Source organism: Chaetodon auriga, chromosome 7 (genome assembly GCF_051107435.1).
Source record: "Chaetodon auriga isolate fChaAug3 chromosome 7, fChaAug3.hap1, whole genome shotgun sequence".
Lineage (NCBI taxonomy): Eukaryota > Metazoa > Chordata > Actinopteri > Chaetodontiformes > Chaetodontidae > Chaetodon > Chaetodon auriga.
In genome coordinates this window covers 7,383,816-7,403,165 of record NC_135080.1, presented here as the reverse complement: position 1 = coordinate 7,403,165, position 19,350 = coordinate 7,383,816, and the positions used below count along the sequence as shown (strand labels likewise).

Sequence of the window (19,350 nt, the reverse complement as noted above, 5' to 3'; positions counted from 1 at the left end):
CAATCTGACTGACACAGAAAATCATCTTCAGGCTGCAGATCTCTGTTGCTAAGGGACCAAACTGGTGGGCTTGTAATGGCCGAATGGACCCTGAGCAATCTTGGGCAATTACTTCACTTAATGATTAAGAAGGGAGGGCTGCTGCACTGTGAATTTATTATAGGGTTGAAGCTGATGAGCTGCAGTAGTTATAGAGACATGAGAAAAAATTGACAGTGTGACAGACATGGAGTCATTACAAGCCAAGTGCTCGTGTTTGGAGGAGCAATTAGCGCTTATTTGATTTCTGTGGACCATTATCGAATGGACTGTGGAACAGAATCAATTATAAAAGCAGCATTGCGTCATTTCCCCTTTGTCTTCATATTCCACGGTAATTCCATGTAGGCCGCAGTGTGGGTTGTTTGTGTGGGTTTTTTTGGTTGTTTGTTTTTGTTGTGTGATGTATGAAAACTGCTGACTGAACCTCCTTGTGGAAACAGTCCGGCAATTCAGGACGTTTGTGAGCTCATTAAAATGGAAAAAAATGGCAGCATTGTCAGTTCTGTCATTTCGCAGGAGAGAAATGCTTTGGAGGGAAAAAGACAGCGTCCCATACAAAAGTCCAATCTGGGCTGAACCGGTCCAGCCTGGTCCATTTGCCGCTCACTTGGCTGGACCACCCAGACTGATCTGGCCTCACAAGTGAACATTGTATTCCTCTGGGAAAAAGGATCATGTCGCAGAACTGCTATCCAGATTCATTTCTTGCCAGAGACAAAAGGACTAAACAACAGAAAGCTGAATGCAGCGTGAAGATATCCACTGGTTTCTCATGTCAAATGATCGAATTATGAAGTAAGATAATGGTTTAAAGATATGCATCTCAACAACTCAAAGTGTGGGTGCTCTTGGTCTCTAGATGATGCCTCCTAATGAGCTTGGTGTTCCTTTGGGTCCGGCATCACTGCCACTTCAAACACTTTGGTGCAAGAAAGTGTATCCCCCCCCAGAAAAATGTTCATGGTCCCCAGACAAAGAATACCAAACGTTTGCTGACCCCATGTCCTTTCAGTGTCGCCATCTGGCCCAAACATTATCGAACACCATATTAATCTGATGGGCAGATAAAGCTTGACAAACACAGTCATGCTCTCCAGAAGACTTGTCAGCTTTATATTACTGGCCACTCTTAATTTGATCAACCCTTAATTCCCTCCTCCTCAAGAAGCGATACAGCAGTGTGTCGGGAAATTTAGACTTTATATGTGAGGATAAATGTGTGAAAGAGAAGAGTATTATTGAGTATTTGGGATCCCTCTTCTGTTTGTCCTTTGCCTCCAAGAACACAGATGCTAACAAAAACAAAGTGCTGGTGGGCCCAAAATCATCTCGCTTACACAATGCTACTCGCTAGTTTGGGAGTGTTGAAATGTCCACAGCGGCGAGCGAGAAGTGACGGAGGTGATGTCGCTCAGTCTGTTCACTTCTGTCTTCTTTGAGCTTAACTTCAGCACTGCTGCTTTTAAGGCAGTAAACAGCAAATTCCAGGTATTTTTGTGCAACCTAACACATATTGGAGTCTCTCTGAGCCGCTACCGCTCCTTTTTTAGGTTTCTAATGGAAGCAAATGGCAACAAACCATGATTTCATTTCTTTATTTTTAGTAATGGTAAAAGCATGGGTTTGTTTCATCGATCGATAACACGCCTCAGGGCGCATGTTACAGTTATCGCTGTTATGATACAGTAAAAATAATGTGAAGATTATTAATGTCGGGACCTTGGGCGCCTTTTCCTTCACATATCTTGTTGTAGTCCCCCGATGAGAGTCAGAGTGAATTCAAGCTGTTTTAAAGTGGGCTGTTATGCTATGGGGTAAATGAAATAGCAGGAAATGTTTCAGGTCCATAAATTTCGGGGTGAGCAGGAGTGACGTGCAGCACCAAAGTGCAGGCTGTGCGGTCTGCTCGCGGTAGGTTATCTGCCAGAAATTATAAATATTATTTGAATCTTGTTTCGAGCCTGGTCATTGCAGTCAGTCATGTGAAGTAGCAAACCCTGAGATCTTGACCAGTTGTTCTGTTGTCTCAACAAACGTGAGTGAGCACATAAACAGAGAGCAAAGAGAGCCGGTCGTGCAGCAGATCTCGCATCCGGACTCCCTATTTATAAGAACACTGGCCTGTTGTTTATGTCTGAAAGCTCTCAGCTCCAGTATCTTTTTAATTTGTCCATTTCGACTGTTTAGCTCTCCACCTGGATCGAGTAGGAGATGTGAAGTGAATGCCAAAATCGAGTGCTATGCTGCGGAGTTTGTTCTGAGTGAAACAAAACTGATGTCATGCGTGATGCCTGTTAATTAGCATGTAGCTCATTGTCGGCTCTCGCTGAGACATGCTTCATCTGCTATGAGCAAACCCGCATTCAGCACTCAGATTTAGCTGGTTTATGTTGGGAAAGGCGACCGCTTACAAACAGTGTGTTCTGTAGGCCACCACATATGTACTATGTGTTTGACAGACCACAGTTTCCTGGTTGGTATTTGGCAGCAATCAGAGCAAAACACGAGCTACGTTGGATTTGATCCAAAGCCCTAAAGCCCAGTGACAACAAAATGACTGCAGGCAAATACGGAACATATTAGGTTCAGTCAGGATGAGAGAGGTAGAGCTAGACCTGTAATTAGACTGAGATTGAGAGTGACATTACAGGTTACACCTCTCGATATTGCCAAGGGCTACATAAAGGCCGTAAGCCTTGAAAAGCAGCCTCACTGTGACGATCCATCCTCTTGCCCATTGTGTGGCTGTAACGCTGCCGCCACGCCGCCATGTTCCGCCACCCCAAAGCACAATGCACGCTGGTCATCTGCGTGCACGGATGTCGGTTTCGCTTGTGTCTGGCAGGATGTGTGTATATTCCAGGACGCACTTCGTCCGGTTCCTGCTCGTATGCATTACACCGAGTGCCACTCACAGGCCGGAGGGAGCATGCAGAAATCTGTAGGTTCGCTCAATCCTGTTAATGTGGAACAGCATTTAATTAGATCCGCTCTGCATTGAGCAGCTGCATTTGTGTCTGCTAAATAACGACACTGCATGCCGCTAACCGCTAACGTTAAGGCGCCGTCAGCTTTGAATGGGCATGTAAAAGTTAAAAGAAAATGGGCCACAGTAACCACACAGTGGGTGAGTGTAAAAATAAAATAAAATAAAATAAAAGGAACATTTAAGGACAACTTTATTTGCAGTGTGACGGCGTAATGTCATCTAAACAATCCTCGCATTTGAGAAGCTCGAAGAAACAATTGTTTTGAATTGTTGCCACACAAGATTAATCATCCAAATTGCAGTGTTTGAACACAGACAGCTTGGATGGAGAGATGAGGCCTTACTCTGTTACGCTCAGAAGAAGCCATTGCTTCTTATTCATTTATTTGTATTGTATGAAAAGAACGTCTGCCAATGTGAAAATTGCCAGAGGTACAATAATACATCACACCGAAACATTGAGGTTTGGCTGTTCAGAGTTTCCCCTGTTGTATTGCTATTTCATTTTTGCTCAAGTTGACTATTTTCACATCAGTGCATCCAACACAACTGCACTCTGCTCACTGTCAATCACATCACACCCACAGGGAGAAATGGAAATGTTTGCCAGGAAATGTTCCCCTCAAAAACATGCTCCCTTACAAACGTCGTCTCATCCAGCCAGTGCTGAAAACATTAAGCCATCCTTTTAAAAATGGCTAAATGTCAAGAAGTCAACATTCAAAGGGTTTTTTTTCTCAATGATTGATATTGTCTTGTAAGATGGATGACTGAAATCAATAGTTAGTCAGATTTTTTGTTTCAGCTCTGAATAAAGAACCTCCCAGGACACAACTTTGATTCCAAAGAAGTTTGGATGCTGTTTAGTAAAACATAAGTAAAAGAGAATGTGATCCTTTTCTAATTCTGTTTGACATATATTCAGTTGAAAACAACACAAAGACAATACATTTAATGCTTTACCTCATCAGCTTCATAGATTTTTGTAAATATCTGCTTATTCTGAATTTGATGCAGCAACATATTTCAAACATGTAGGGACAGGAGCAACTAAAGACTGGGAAAGATGTGGACCGCTCCAAAAACACCTGTTTGGTTCATTCCACAGGTAAACAGGTTCATTGGTAACAGGTGATAGTATCATGATTAGGTGTGAAAGGGGCATCCTGGAAAGGCTCAAGCCAGGATGGAGCGAGGCTCACCACTTTGTGAACACATGATTGTATAAAGGATATTACTGCATGAGGTCAGGAACTCTTCAACTGTTGTCAGTAAACAGTTTGTTTGCTAATGATTGTGTTCTGTCTTTATTTATGTTCTACACAGCGTTGTTGGAATGGGGGATCTGACTGATTGTAAGTGGCTCTATTTCTCCCTTTGATTTAAAGAGGGAAAAAGTTGGATTGAGGTGTTAACAGGCATGATAAATTTGACACAGACACATCTGTTTTCGGTTGTTTTCCCCTACATGTCATTGTTGACTCCCTGTGTTAGCGCCCTAAAAGGAGAGGAGCTGTGCTTCCTGGCCAGGGAAAACAGAGCTGGTTCAGATGATGTATTTTCTTTGTGGTGTTTTTGAGAGAAAACTGTGTCACTGACAAATTACACTGGAGAGCAGAATCGGCATCACAATCCAATTTTCCACAGCTCGAAGAGCAGGACATACATGAGGACATATTGTCCAGCCCTCCTCACTTTCCATTTCTACTGTGTGTCGGAGAAAAGCATTTAAATGCTGTGTGACTAGCTATTGTGCAGCCCATCACCTTTACACCCCCTCCTCCCTCATTCCCTGCCTCTCTAGTGTACTCTATGCATGCCATTACTGTCCTTCATTTAAAAAAGGGTGGGGGAGGGAGAGAGGGGACGAATGGAGGGCTGGAAAGGTGACGAGAGGACTTAGAGATAAAAACCAGACTGATTTCTATCTTGGTCGAGCTCCAGGCGCAGACAGCGGCAGGCTCCTGCTCCCCAGCAACCAGGAGAAAAGGGATGAAGGCTGTAATGTGGCAGCATGGATTGATTCTCGTCATAATCCGTTCCTATCAGCTCTGGCACACCGAATAGTTTTGCACAGACGCGCTCGCTGCTTTTCGAAATGACTGCCTGCCACTTTTCATGCCATTATGCTACACAGCCACACACTTAGAGCCACATTGTCTCATTGTTTCCGAAACTACCTTATTGCTGTTTGAGCTGGTATGCTGTCTTGCGGTTTGGACCCATTCAGATGGGTTATATCTCTGTGCCTCAGAGGGTGCTTTTGCAGTTGCTGGTTGGTATGTGGAAACATAGTGGAGGACGCTGACAATGTTGGAAAAAATATAAACTAAAAAATATATACCCTAAACACCTGTCTGAGAAGCACACCATGTGCATAGGTCAGATTTTAGCACATGACTGATGGGTAATCCTAACCCGAACCAATCCTCCACCACTCATGCATGCAGGCAGAGAAACACCTACACACCACATACTGCGACTGAGAGATGAAAAAGTTAGTAAGTAATGTCTAAAAATGTGGACTTTAACCTGCCAGGGGACTGAAGATAGTCGCTAAACAGTACATATTTTCTCTTTGTATGAAATGAATATTTTTTTTTACTTGGTCCTTAACAAAAAAGTGCAAACTGAAAATGGTTGAAGCAGATTGATAAGAGTTAGCTAAATGATAGTTAAAAGTCTTAGATAAATGGTTGGAAAGTCCAGAGCCTGCTCCTCCGAATGGTAGCAATAAAAACACAAATTTGACCAAACTGACCTAAATAATAAGTTTGCCCAGTTTAAAAGGGTTTAGACATTGACAGGTGGTGTCGATGATGGGGTGAGCTCATCCTACGGCTACATCAGACCAGCAGTTTGGGAACCACTGATCTAAAAAATTATAGATTAATCATAAAAAGAAGAGAAACTGTGAAAATAACTGAGGTTGCAGCCATAATTCTGCCTCCTTCCTTACTTTAACCCCCCCCCACACACACACACGTACACATACACACACACGCACACACACGCACAATACCACCTTGTGTGCTCTTAAAGGTTGCATTGACTGTTCTCTTCTTTTGACCATTCAGATGGAGCAGGGCTGGCGTTGCTGGAGCTGCAGGGAAACACACACGCAGGCGGGCTGGGTGGGTCGAGCACTGGTGCTAACTGCCCCGGTGAGACGCTGGTAGTAACCAGGAGGGTGGAGAGGGTGGAGAGGGTGCTGTGCGAGAGCGGTCCGGCTTAGAACAGCAGCGCCTTTTGTGTCTGCCTGTTTCTGACGGTTATTTATAAACCCAGTAAACCCACAGCACATTCCAGGCTGCCACAGACGCAGGGAGAGCTGCACCTCACCCCTGTGTGTCCTCTTTGTCTGTGCGTGGAGCTCGAGCCGAGCAGCCAGGATCAGGGATGACGTTGCTCGGTGCCGCTCACATCTGGTCTAATGAAGAAGACGACAAAAGCTGGGGATTGTCTTTCCCCCCGATTCTGATGTTGCATAAAAAACCATTCGATTCGCCTTTTTTCTCGTTTTGGCATTTAATTTGCTCTCGGCTGTTGCGTTTTTATGACCGCTGCTTGTGGTCTTCCATGACTCATTAATGGGAGGGCCGCCTTCCTTGGCAGTGGATTCGTCAGTTTAATGTTAGCCTATTACTGAACTTGACTACTTTGAAAAGTGCAACTCTCTCTCCCTCTCTGGCCAAATCTCCTGAGACTTCCTCTTCTGAGTTGGTGGAAAACATTAATCACATTTCCCTGGACAGCTTTTCAAAACCAGCACGAGACAATAATGCATTCAGGCTTTTCTTGGTAGCAGGACGCCATATTTGCTTTATCTTCAGACTGTGGGCCGCTCTCAGGAAATTTGGTTTCCTCATGTTTCCTCATGCTTCCTAAAAGGTTTAAAACTCACCAGGCACTGATGAAGATATGAAAGATCCAGTTTTTGTGTGTCACACCAGCAGCTCAGGGGAGTCATTTGAGTTTCATCCTCTTGTTCCTCCTCTTCCATTTTGTTCTGGCTGCAGTTATGTGCAGGTTTCCTGTAGCTGATTCCAGAGAACTGTTGGAGGAAGTCCAAGCACTAAAGGACATCCCTTCCCCACCCTTTGAACCAGACTCCATTTTCTGCTCACTACGAAGGTCCCGCAAGCGAATGGTCACAAGTGTGTAGGATTGAAGCAGTATAGTTTTGTTATTCATTTCGGTTCTGGATTGTTTGGCTTTGTATTCTTTATTTTGACTACAAACATACAGATACAGATCTGTTGCTCCGGCTCATGTTCGTCGCCCTTCTCTCTTTTTCTGTGTCTGTAAAAGCAATGAACAGATCGTAAAACACAAAGCTGCGCCGTGCTTTTTGAAAATTACCTTCCTGATTATTGGCAGGCTTGAAAGGAGTTTTCCCCTCCTTGTACATGCTTAGCCTGATTACAGATCTCAAGGTCTGCTTTGCGCTGCCTAAAATGTTGAAAACGCTGGAGGTGGACGGTAATTAAAAAAAGGAGTCTCGCCATCTCAACTAAGGTAATCACATGTTTGCAAAGTGGCAGTCTTTGAAATATATTGTTTATGAGCTGCTCAAAAGTCAGATTTAGTAGAACCTTACTTGATTTAAGGTTTAAGTGGACCTTCTGAACATCGTTGTCAAAGCTGATGTTTCATCCAGAGTGCCATTCACGCACAATGTGAGGTTGTTCACATGAGAAGTCAAGACCTCCTCTCACCCCTGCACATCTGGCCAGTCACGGCTTAAAGTGGGTGTTAATGTCGGTCCATGAGTTTCAGAAGCGGTAGCATTAGGAATTTCCATAACAATGAACGCAGCATAAGTGATCATAATTGTACAGCGCAATATCAAGAGTGCATGTCGGTGTCATTGGAAATGTCACCGAAAATTTGTCTCTTTCTAACAGTTCACAGGAACGAGCCACTATTTTCGCTCGAACCTTCTGGTGATGTGAGTGAGCTGAAGCCTGACTCTCACACTATGTTCAAACTAAGCCATGTTTGATGGTAGACAGAGCTGGTGCAACAGCCTGCTGGAATTTAAATGGCGAGTTATATTGGAAACAAGAAATCAGATATGTCCTGTTGGCTCATTAGTCGAAGACACTTGCCAACCGTTTGCAGCATTAAATCCATGTCAAGCTTGTCATTTCCTCCACATTGCCCTTTATTTCCTCTCCCCACTGTAAGGCCATTGCATCCAACCAAACATTATAATGCTGATACAGTGTTTAATTGCCAGTGTCTCCAGCATTTCCAGCCTTAAACAGTAAAACCGAAAATGAATAAAGGAGATGTGTTGAGGATTTGTGCCTGAGGATTACATCATCTTGTCTGAAAAGCCCTTGAACTGCTGAAATAAGATATCAGAAGAGTCTGTAGGAAACCAAGGCTTAGCAAGGGCTGATGACCTCTGCCTGCATCCGTGGGAGGCCTCAGATCTGTCTGTCAGGCTCGTGGAGCTGAATTACAAACATGCCGCCGAGCGCGCACTTTCCTCTGATGCCGCTCAGTTTTTTTTGTTTTTTTTTTTGACGCACTGGAAGCTTCAAGTGCAGACGCCGGATGGCTTGCTTTAAAAAATGAAAGCTAGGGCTGTTTTTTATTCTTGGCTGTGTTTCCTTCTGAGAGTCTTTACAGGTGCGTACAAGACAAATCCCGCTAAAAGAGGCCCTCGGGTCTACAAGCTGGGAAGGTGGCGAGAGGGGAGATTACTGAATGTTTATGCGAAAGGCTTTTTTTCCTCGTAAGAGTTTCGTTTAAAAGCGGGAATGTTGTGTCGGGGAGGATCAGGGGTTGCATGGAGGTTAGGCGTGAACGGATGACATGAAGGCGCCGTTGTTTCAGCGGGGCCATTAAAGGCTTGAACTTTGAACCTGTGCTCTGCCCGGACGATCAGCCCTCCACCAGGGTGACGTGACCCTGAAAATTGACTCTCATGTCTCGTTCCCTCCTCTCTGTCTGTCTTTTTGTCTGTCTGTCTGTTCTGTCCTTCTTTCCCCGTGTCTGCTGCTGCTCATTCTCGCATTCTTTATGATTATTAACCCTCGTGTTCAACACAGCAGCATGGCATCATGTAACAGTAAAGGACTTAACAGTGCTTATGGGAGGTTTTAAACTAACCATGTGTGAAACGCAACACAATGCATATGCTCTAGAATTAGCCAGTGTTAGTGTGTGTTAAAAACACTTAGTTTTTTTTTTAAAGTGTGTAGTTGTACCTTGAGTTTCACCACATGTGGCCACACCAGTTCATACAACAGTGTGCTCTCGTAAATCCTATCAGCTCCTCAAAGCAAAGCAACGCCGGTCATATAGTCACCATACTGTCAGGCTGGTGTTTATTGGCTGTGCAGGATGGAGGGATCGCTAAGGCTTTCAGGCTAAAAACTGCTGCTATCATATCATATCATTAGCAGCACTCATTGCTTGTGAGTCATATGATTTTATATTCCTTGTTCTGATGCCTTGAATGAAGTTGACTTCAAAGCTGTACTCGCGGTTTTGCATGTTTTAGCCAATTTAGCTACAAATTAATGTTTTACTTTGCTGCTGACTATTTGTCCAAAGCATACTATGAGATTAAAGATTGGTTTTTATCTGCAAATGAGACATTCACTGATCATCAACCTGCAGAGACATGGGATTTGTTTGAGACACGTAATCCGTCTCTATAAAAGTTTCATCACCTTCATTTTCTCACATTACGTAGGTTGTTTATAGTAATTTAGTGGTGGGCAGGGACTGTTTTGACAACTCCCTGCTGATGCGTTCAAGAGCAATCTGAGATTTTTTTAACTTGTTGAGCAGCAACTGTCTTGCGTAAGAAAAACCGAAATTCATGCTCCTGGATGATTTCAAAGGTCCTTGTTGACCTTGGAAACAGCAGTTGACAAAACACGTGAAGGGCAATTTAGGAGCTGTTCTGGAGCTTTTGATCATATCATATATCTTCAGCAGGCGGATCGGCTGAGCAAGATTATGTGATATGATCAAAAGCTCCACAGCAGCTGTTTAATGGACCTTGAGGTGAGCTTGTTTTTGTCAGCAACATAACTTGTGAAAACATGCTTTTTGGCTCAGTTCTGAGTCTCTGACTGTGATACTAAGGAGATTTTGGAAAGTGGTTAGTAAAGGGAACATTTTTGGAGTTTGATGATCACTGAAAACATGCAATGTAAAGATCTGGTGTACTGTGGTGGGTATTTTTGCACCTTCTTCTCATAATTTATTGACATACTAATAAATTGATAGAGAATATAATCAGAGGATTCATCGATAATGAAAATAATGATTAGCTGCAGCTCTACAGTAATGGGTTAAAACATGCAACCTTTTTAACTGCACTGGGCTTTGCTGGTGTGACCCTAAGCAATAAGTTCAAGGGAGTGCAAATGTAACGTAAGATTGTGGGATTATGCTCCATGATGATGTGTCAGGACAGACACTGCTTCAGTATGTTGAACAGAGCCAGTTGAGGTGGTTCAGGCACCTGATAGAAACCCCCCCCCCCCCCCCATCCCTCCAGTCTCTCACCAGCACTGGGAGCTCTCCCAGGAGAAGCTGGAGGAAGTTGTAAGAGGGAAAAAAAAGACACTTTGCTTGCTTGGCTGCCACCACAGTCCTGACCTTAAGTATCTAGAAAATTGATGGATGTTTATTTTGAGGCTCAGCAGGGGTTTGGCTCCGAGCTACACATCAGACCTTTTTATAACTGCTTATGAGGGGAGCGTAGCCTCGGGTCTTCTGGCAGAGCACTACAGGTTGTTCCAAGGACTCAGCACATTACAAAAGGTGACCTGGTCTTTGCTGTCGAGGCTCCTGAGGTCTGCAACGCTCTGCCAGAGCTGAGGCTAGCCAGATCAGTAGCATCTTTTCAACCTCTTCTCAAAGCTCAGTTGTACAGGGAAGCATTTTTACAATGTGCTTTAATGTTCTGTGTTTTATTGCTGTTCCAAGCCTGTCTGTCTCCTCTCAATCGATTTTTTTTTATTTCCATTGTCTTTGTTTCCTTTTATCTGCTCTTTCACTATATTTTTAATCCTGTTTTGTAAGGCGCTCTGTAGTTGATGTAAACGCAGTGAAATACTATCCCCAATGTCCCAATTAAATTGTTTGAGTTAAGATCAAATTTAAGGATATTCAAGCAGTCAGACAGTTTAGCATTTTTAATAGTCATCTGCATTCATTATAAATTGTAATTAAATGGTTATTCTTTGATAACCTAACATAAATAGACACATTTTGGTTAGTGAAACTGTGTGCCTGTTTACAAGGCTTTTCCCAGTGCATCCCTTGACATGTGGCCCAGACTTGATGGAAATTTGATTTGTATGATGTTTTGTCCAATACTTAACCTGGATGAAATGAAATCTGTACCCAAGAGTCTCTTCAACTGGCCAATATGGGCTGATTCTGTCGGAGAGGGAGCTTATGGAAGTCTGAATCTGTCGCCGCTGCTGTGAAAAGTGTCGGGGGGTGGCGAAGGGGGTGGGATAAGCTGAGAAAAAAGCGTGCATGGAGTAGGGCGGGCGAGGGACGGGGAGGTGGGGCGGCTTGTGAGAGACACGAGAGGGCTCCAGATGTACAGCTCGGCCATAAAATGCACGGGGCCGGTCCACAGCGGCAGCCAAACAGATGTGACTTTTAATGAGCGTAAGACTAGAGGAGGAAACAGGCTAATGGATGGATATAAAATGTCACCATGTAACCAAATGTCACCGTAGAGCTGCATGTAGCTCAGGTAATGGGCAGAGAGAGTAAGAATATCGTCTCCCTCAGGAAATGGGAAACAGTGTCATCTGTGGCAGCCCATCATTGAGCATCATAGCCCACAGCGGCAGAAGCTAGATTTGTGAGATTTGAAGATAGGTGAGAAGTAGGACTCTCGGTTTCATGGAACAGAAGGTTGTTGTCAGGCTCATATGGCTATATATAGTATATATGAGTGTGTGTGAGTGTTTGTGTGTGTATATGTTCACATGCTGAGACCTCAGTGTGCTGCCTATGTCAGAAGACTGTGTTGTTTTATGAGGCAGACCAGACGCAGGGTGTCATTGTGATTTATGAGGCTCCTCGCTGCCTGTGGAGGGTACAATTGGACCAAAAATATATGGTACCCTGCCAAGTACACAGTGTCTCAACATCGTGGCACTTACTACGCTTTATTGGATGTGTTCAGAACATAATTCAAGATCTAAGTAGGCTATCATGCTTTTTTGGGAAGACAGTAAAGTCCCTCAGTGGTTATGAGCCGTTTGCACTATGCAAAAGTTGAAAATCGTGAGAGGAATGTGTTGAAATCAGGTGCTCTGTAACACTTTTGTTATTGCACTGTCAAAATATGCTTTTATTACAACATGTAGTCTATGTTTTGTGAGTTGTGTGGTTTGCTTATGTTCAGTAATGCCCGGATGCAATGATATGGTAAATTTCTTAATGTATTCAAATGCTATTATAAATCATTTTCATACTGGACTTACATGCATGCAGTTTATTTTCTTGCCATAGATTGGCTAAAAATGTGAGTGCAGAAAAAAATGCATAATGGACTGCTAACAGCCACCTACGCGGAAAGATGTGTTAGATTGTCGTATGTGGAATTCAGCTGCCCTGATTATGCACAAAACACTGATAATGTGTCTGAAATGTTCCCTTCAGTTCCCATAAATATTAATGTGTTGTGATGGGATCAGGGATTGAGCTGCAGCTTTGGGAGACTTCCCAGGGCTTCAGCACAAGCAAGAGTGGTGGGAGTTAAATGTGGGGTCAAATGGAGGTCACAGCAGGGAAGCTGTCTAAACCCGACACCCGACCACCCCCCCTCTCCAGGAAACCAGGGTACCAGAGAAACAGTAACGTAGAGGCCTATGGGTAGAATTAATGCATAGTTGCTGTGGGTCTGTTTGCTGTGTGTAGCTAATTGAGCAGTAAGTGTAAAAAGCACATGCGTTAAAATCAAGTTGTGCTTAAAGGCTTATTCTAATGTGTGTTTTGTCTCATTATTAATATGTAAAAGACTGAGAGTCCCCAAGTGCACAGACTTAACGAGGCCATCCAAAGTGCACCTCTGACGTTTATAGTTTCTGCACATATCTGACGATGTCTGACCAGAATCATTCCACACTGTATTGAATTACAGTTTAGAGAAAGAATGTGTTCTATTACCTTTTGGCACACATTCTGATTAAATAAAAACTCCAAAAATGCACTGGGCTTTCCAGGTCACGAGTTGGCTGATCACCGGGAGCAGAGAATGCCAGTTTCAGAGGGTCACGCTAAGGTAACTGATAGAGCAGGTCCAGCTGGTCCAGAGCCAGACCAGCTTTATATCGTCTCTATCTATCTGTCTGAATGTCTGTCTGTCAGATCCTGCAGGCCTTGGCTTGATGAAATGCAGGCTGATGGTAGAAGGTGTGAGTTACACCTAGCTGTGAAATCGTGACTCAATGTTCACACAACAAGCTTCAGTCATCCTGTGAACTGCACTGAGGTAAATCATTCCTGCTGGATTGAGGTGTACTTCCAGTTCAATTTAATGATTGACCTACAGAAGCTGAATGACTGAGGTTACATATTAGCTTACGTACTGTGTCCTGTTTGTGTAAAATGGCAAATTTTGATTGTTGAAAGTTGTTGTTGGAAAGACTGTGTCGTTCTGATTGCTAGGGAACAGGTGTAAACCTTAGCATCTCTGGCTAACTATCTTACTGTAGTAATTGCAAGCAAGCCAACCCAGCGTTAGCATTACTACAGCTATTATTTCATTAGCTAATTACTTTTTATGGGCATTATAACTTATATTAAAAAATAGTAGCCCTCTACTGTGTTGTATCTGTCTGTAAATGTTAGCATGTGTAGCTAACTATCTTACTGTAGTAATCCCAACCCAACCTGACCCAATTAACCTTTTGTTAGCATTATTAGTTTATTAGTTCATTAGCCAACTACATTTTTGGGGGCAACAAATAGTAAATAATTGTAGTAGTAGTAGTAGTAGTAATAATAATAATAATAATAATAATAATAATAAACTATCCATTCCATTGTTTAGTATGTATGTATGTGTAAACATTAGCATGTCTGGCTAACTAGTTTACTGTAGTAATCCCAACTCAGCCGGATCCAGCTAACCTAGCATTAGCATCACTACAGTTTGTATTTCATTAGCCATCTACATTTTATGGGGCTACAAGTTACATAATAATAATAGTAATAATAATGAACAGCACATTCCACCGTGTGGTATGTATGTGTAAACTTAAACACGTCTAGCTAACTGTCTTACTTTAGTAAACCCATCCGAACCAGACCCAGCTAACCTAGCGTTAGCATCACTACATTTAGTGGCAATACAAGTGCAATGCTGTTTTGCAACACTTTCTTAATTGTATTTTAGGTTATGTCCACACTTGGTTGCTGAAGTGTTTTCTTTAGTTGGCACAAGACAGCAGCTTGGCCCCATTCCACCAAGCTGCTTTCCAGTTTTTACTAAAACATGGACTGTTTTTGCGAAAATATAGCCAGGGAAATGAGTGCAACAGCAAATTAGGATTCTCAAAGATGGATCACATGACAAACAGATGCCTCAAATCACATGATAATCACACACCGATGTCTAGAGGACTGGTGTTCTTAATGCTACTCTGTTGGGACAGAGAGTGTTTTCAAAAAGATGCATTTTTGTGGTTGAAAATGCCAGTTTAGCATAGATGGAAGACTAAAGCGGAGAGAAAATGGTTGTAATTTAAATTTTTTCCACATTAGTGTGGACACGGCCTGTGTGTCTTTGTGCATGTGTGTGTGTGTGTAATAGGTTTACACTTTGCTCTTTGTAATGTATCGTAAAGAAAGAGGGATAGCCAGAGAGAGAAATAAAGAACAGTAAGTCTATGGGGGGGCAGGGAGGCAGGCAGACTGGTCTAAACACCACTGGGTGTGAAGAATGCACCCCCTGCCATCCTGACCTTTGGCCTTGCCGAATGTAGGCCTCAGGGGCTGCCCACGTCTGTGGAGAGACAATGCTGCAGATACCTATTGAGCCCTGGCTTTTTACTCCTTTACAATCCCCCCTGCTTTTTTACGCCGCGTTCTTTACTGCAGAAAATCTTCTGGCCATACGGGGTCCAAGTGTGGATTTGCAGCCTGTATTCAGAGGGTCGCTTTTGTGTCTCCACACAAGGCTAGAAGTGGGAAACACCCACACACCTCCCACTCCCTCACTCGTTCTCCCCCTCTCCCTCTCTCTCTCTATCTCTCACTCTGACATTCTCCCTTTTTTCTGCTGGGTTATTTACGCTAAGCCCTCTAACATTCTGCCACCTGTTTTCCTCACAAAAACATTAATTTATCACTGAATTATTAACTAAGGGCCCACAATGTGTCTGGCACTAGGTGACATGTCCTGACTTCTTGGGGAAGGGGGGTGGGGGGGTGGGGGGTGTTGCTGTGGCAACGGGGGGCCTTTATCGAAAAAGCAATTTAGCCAGCGTCTTTCCTGCCTGCGTTCTAGAGCATCCACCACCAAAATGGCTCTACCAGAGAATATTAAACGATTAATAAAATACACAAGATTGCTGCAACATTTCGCATTAAGGAGACACGCTGCGAAGCCTGCTGTGTTCTCTCAGCTCGACAAATTTCAGGGAAGTGCATTTGCCCATCAGGATGGATGTGCTGGGCAGGATGAGCCTCTGTAATGAGCACAGTGGAGTAGGTTGGAGTGAGTGTCCTGCACTTTTTACATTTTAGGAATAAAGATGACACTCGAGGAAGGACATGGAAGTGGTTGGCAAATGGAAAAATTAGGTAACATTTTGTGAAATCACGTGATGCTGGTGGTGCAGAAATCTGTGATAGTAAGCCCTGCAGATGAAGGTATAGTTCTTGTGGTTAATGTAAGGCAAAACGACATGCACATGGAAACACGATGAAGCTGAAGCATATGAAGCAATAGGTCATCAGTCTAGCTCAGAGAAAGGGCAGCAACTGTGCAGCTGTCACAGACTTTGAGATGTGTATTTCACCACCGGGGAAGCCACGGCGGTGACGACTCTTGACCGGGTAAAGTGATAGTCAGGTCAGAGCGGCACAGATGGAAGCGCTAAGTAACACACACTGGCCTGCGTAGTGTTGGCTGGAGTATGGCTAAGAGGTGGGTGGGAGGCGCTCCCTTTGTAGCCATGAAGAGCCGTAACAGGGTTTTGAAGTGGATACAGGCAGTTACTGAGAGCCTCGGGAGCAGATCGAGCAGAGGTGGGGTGCAGGAATGTGAGTCTAAACTGGCTGCAGGGGCCCAGCCAAAAGGGAGTTACAGCAGTGTATTCAGGAGAAGTTTGTTTCTCATCTGTCTACAACCAGCAGAGGGAAGAAAATACAGACTGGTTTAGATTTTGACCTGAAAGCTGCCTGACACATGATGAATGAACTGCTCATGCTGCTGTGCACCAGTTTCAGTCCATTTATCCATGTTGCACAGGTGATCAGCTCGATTTGTAAAGAAGATTGTGTTAGTGCCTGCCAAGAGGCGAACTAAGAGTCCAGTCCAGCCTGCCCTCCCCAACGCCACTACAGTAAATCTTTACGGTCAGAGATCACAGCGCCTGCAGGCACTATCAATAAAAAAGTCCTAGTAAAAGGCAAATGCTTTTGTTGAACACGTCTAGAGGGGCCTGATCAGTCCATCAGCCAGACAACCTCCCATCCTCTGACAAACGACTTTCACACACTAACATCCAAGATTTATGGGAAGATGCAAAGCCATCGATTGCCTGACTGTTTCCTCTTCTCTGCAGACGAATTGAAACATTTGATTTTATTTTGAAAAACTCCTCCATTTCAAGATTTAGATCAAATCAAACTGGGACACGGTTTCCTCTGTGTCCTCTCTAAATAATGTGAAACACTCATTTTTCTTCTCCTGTGTGCACTGTGCCAAAAGGTTCCCCTTGACATGAATGAAAAGATTATTTGGGGAACATTTTTGCCCAGTAATCACTACCATTGAGCTCATGAACAACATGAAAATAGTTTCCACGCCCCTCTTTTTCAAGCCATCCATTGCTTTATCACCATTTGTCCCTCCTATAATACTCAAAGATAAAGGGCCATGCTGCTATCAGAATCACAGCAGGATACCTCTCATGTCCTCTGTGCTAAAGGGTTGACTTTACTTTGTAGTGGCGCTGTTGTAATGAAGCGGCGACGGGAGCGTCTGGCAGATGCCTCGGGCTTGACTGGCCCAGTGAAAGCAGATCTGTTAGGAGATAGGGCTCGAACAATGTTAGGTGAATTGGGCACGTTGAGTGATGAAATTTCTTCCACTCTAGTTCTCTCAACACACCAGAGCCACTGCAGAGACACACCGGTTAGCGACGGAGGCCTAGTTTCACTGCAGGACCAGTTTCTAAACGGCTGCATCAGAAGTGAAGCAGATGTGTGCAGATGTAGAACTTTTAGCCCTCAAATCTGTTGGGGGTTCACCACGTAAGCTAATCTCCTCTTAAAGAGCAGAATGTTGCCATAAAATGCAGCGGTGCAAAGAGGCATGAAAGCGATCACCACGCATGATGTTTAACATGGAAATGCGGATATCTTGGGATGGGGTTTGTTTCCCTCCTTTTCTTTTCTTGCTAACTTACAGTTTAGAACACATACAGGTAGGCGCAGGCATTGATCTCATCAAGCAAATTTAGCTACAACTTAAAAGAATCACTGTCTTTGATCAGTAGGGCAGTGAGATTTTCTGGTATGTCCGTGCACACTGATCTACTGGCCCCACGGTGGGCTGATTTGCTCCTCTTCTGGGTATGGATCTGCAGCCATGCGTGATCCAATTAGCATGATGAGCACCAAGCGTAGTGTGAAGCTAATGTCTGCATGTCCAAGAGAATAAATGGATTGTTAGTATGGATTTCCAGGTCTCCCTAGAGTCTTAACAGTTGGTGGGCTCTCTGCAGAGGTTATTAACATCCTTAAACCAGTGTGTAGGTATATAGCCAAGCCTACTGCTCCACTGTATAGGCGCACACTCTGTTATTGATGATGAATAGAGGAACTCTTGGAGAAGGCTAGGAGTGGTAACATGCAATCTTGATGCAGTGAATACAGTCTGTAAGCAGTCTGCATGTTAATTAGCTACTGGCTGCCCTGCTAGACAGAATTTTTTTGTATTTCTCCAACAAAAATGTCTCATAAATCAGTACACAGAGCAGCTTGGGCCACAACTAACAATTGTTTTCATGATTGGTTAATCTGCAGAATATTTTCTCAATTAATCTTTTTGTCTTGCTAATGTCAGACAATAAGGAAAAACATAATTTCCAACAGTCCGTGATGACAGTTATATAAGATATTAGGTTTACAATTATACAGAACAGTGGTTGGAGGTTTGATTGATAGATGAAAAAATGCATTAGTTAACGATAAATTTGGGAAATACATCTGCCCCGTAAATATGAAACCGCAGCCTGCAGGCAGTTAGCTAACCTGGACTTGGCCTACAGTAACAAATCAGCCTGAGCAGCATCTCTAAAGATCAATAATTAACACGTTTGTTTAAATCATACAAAAACCAAAGTGTAAAAATTACATGGTGTTGATTTACGGCGGGAATGTGCCAACATATTTCATGGCTTGGGTTTTGTTGGACAAAGCCAGGTTAGCTGTTTCCCCCTGTAAGCCAAGCTAACCGGCTGCAGGCTGTAGCCTCATATTTATCATACAGATATGAGAGCGGTGTCAATCTTCTCATTTAACGCTCACAAGAAAGCAAATAAATATTTCAGCTCTACATACAGCATTACCTAAAAAATGAGTCATGTTACAGACTGATTAAACCTGACAAAAATATTCTTAACACCACCTCTACAATGGAAGGAATGAGGGCAGATTTGACAGTATAATTCATGTGTGTATTTTAGTACCACATATGTCACATTCTATAGTCGACAGTCTGTGGCTGTCGACAACGAAACAGTGTTTTGGGGAAGTGGATTGCTGTGGCGTGGGATCCTCATGTTTTCTATTAAGAGTGCGCTGTGAAAGCTATTGTCTTCAGTGTTTTGGACGAAGATTTTGGATTTACAAGTAGATGACAGTGAAAGCTGTGACAAGGGGGAGATTCCCGCTTTTCCCCTCCCCTGTGCGTGATGAATCCTCGTCTCTCAAGGTGCTGAAATCCACTTGTTTGTTTGCAACAGACTCCAGGACATGTCGCTTTTGTAGTTACAAGGTCAGCCCACCCCCCCTGAATTCATAACAGGCCTTTCATTCTAAAGGCAGATCTGAGCCCTCGAAGGATTTAGCGCTCATCCGGGGCC

At 43.6% G+C, this 19,350-nt stretch overlaps 1 protein-coding gene across 2 annotated transcripts in view; it reads left to right on the top strand.

The window, feature by feature from the left end:
• nxn (nucleoredoxin) overlaps positions 1-19,350 on the top strand; it is a 56,422-nt gene that overhangs the window by 20,168 nt on the left and 16,904 nt on the right. The gene's annotated exons all lie outside the window — the stretch shown is intronic.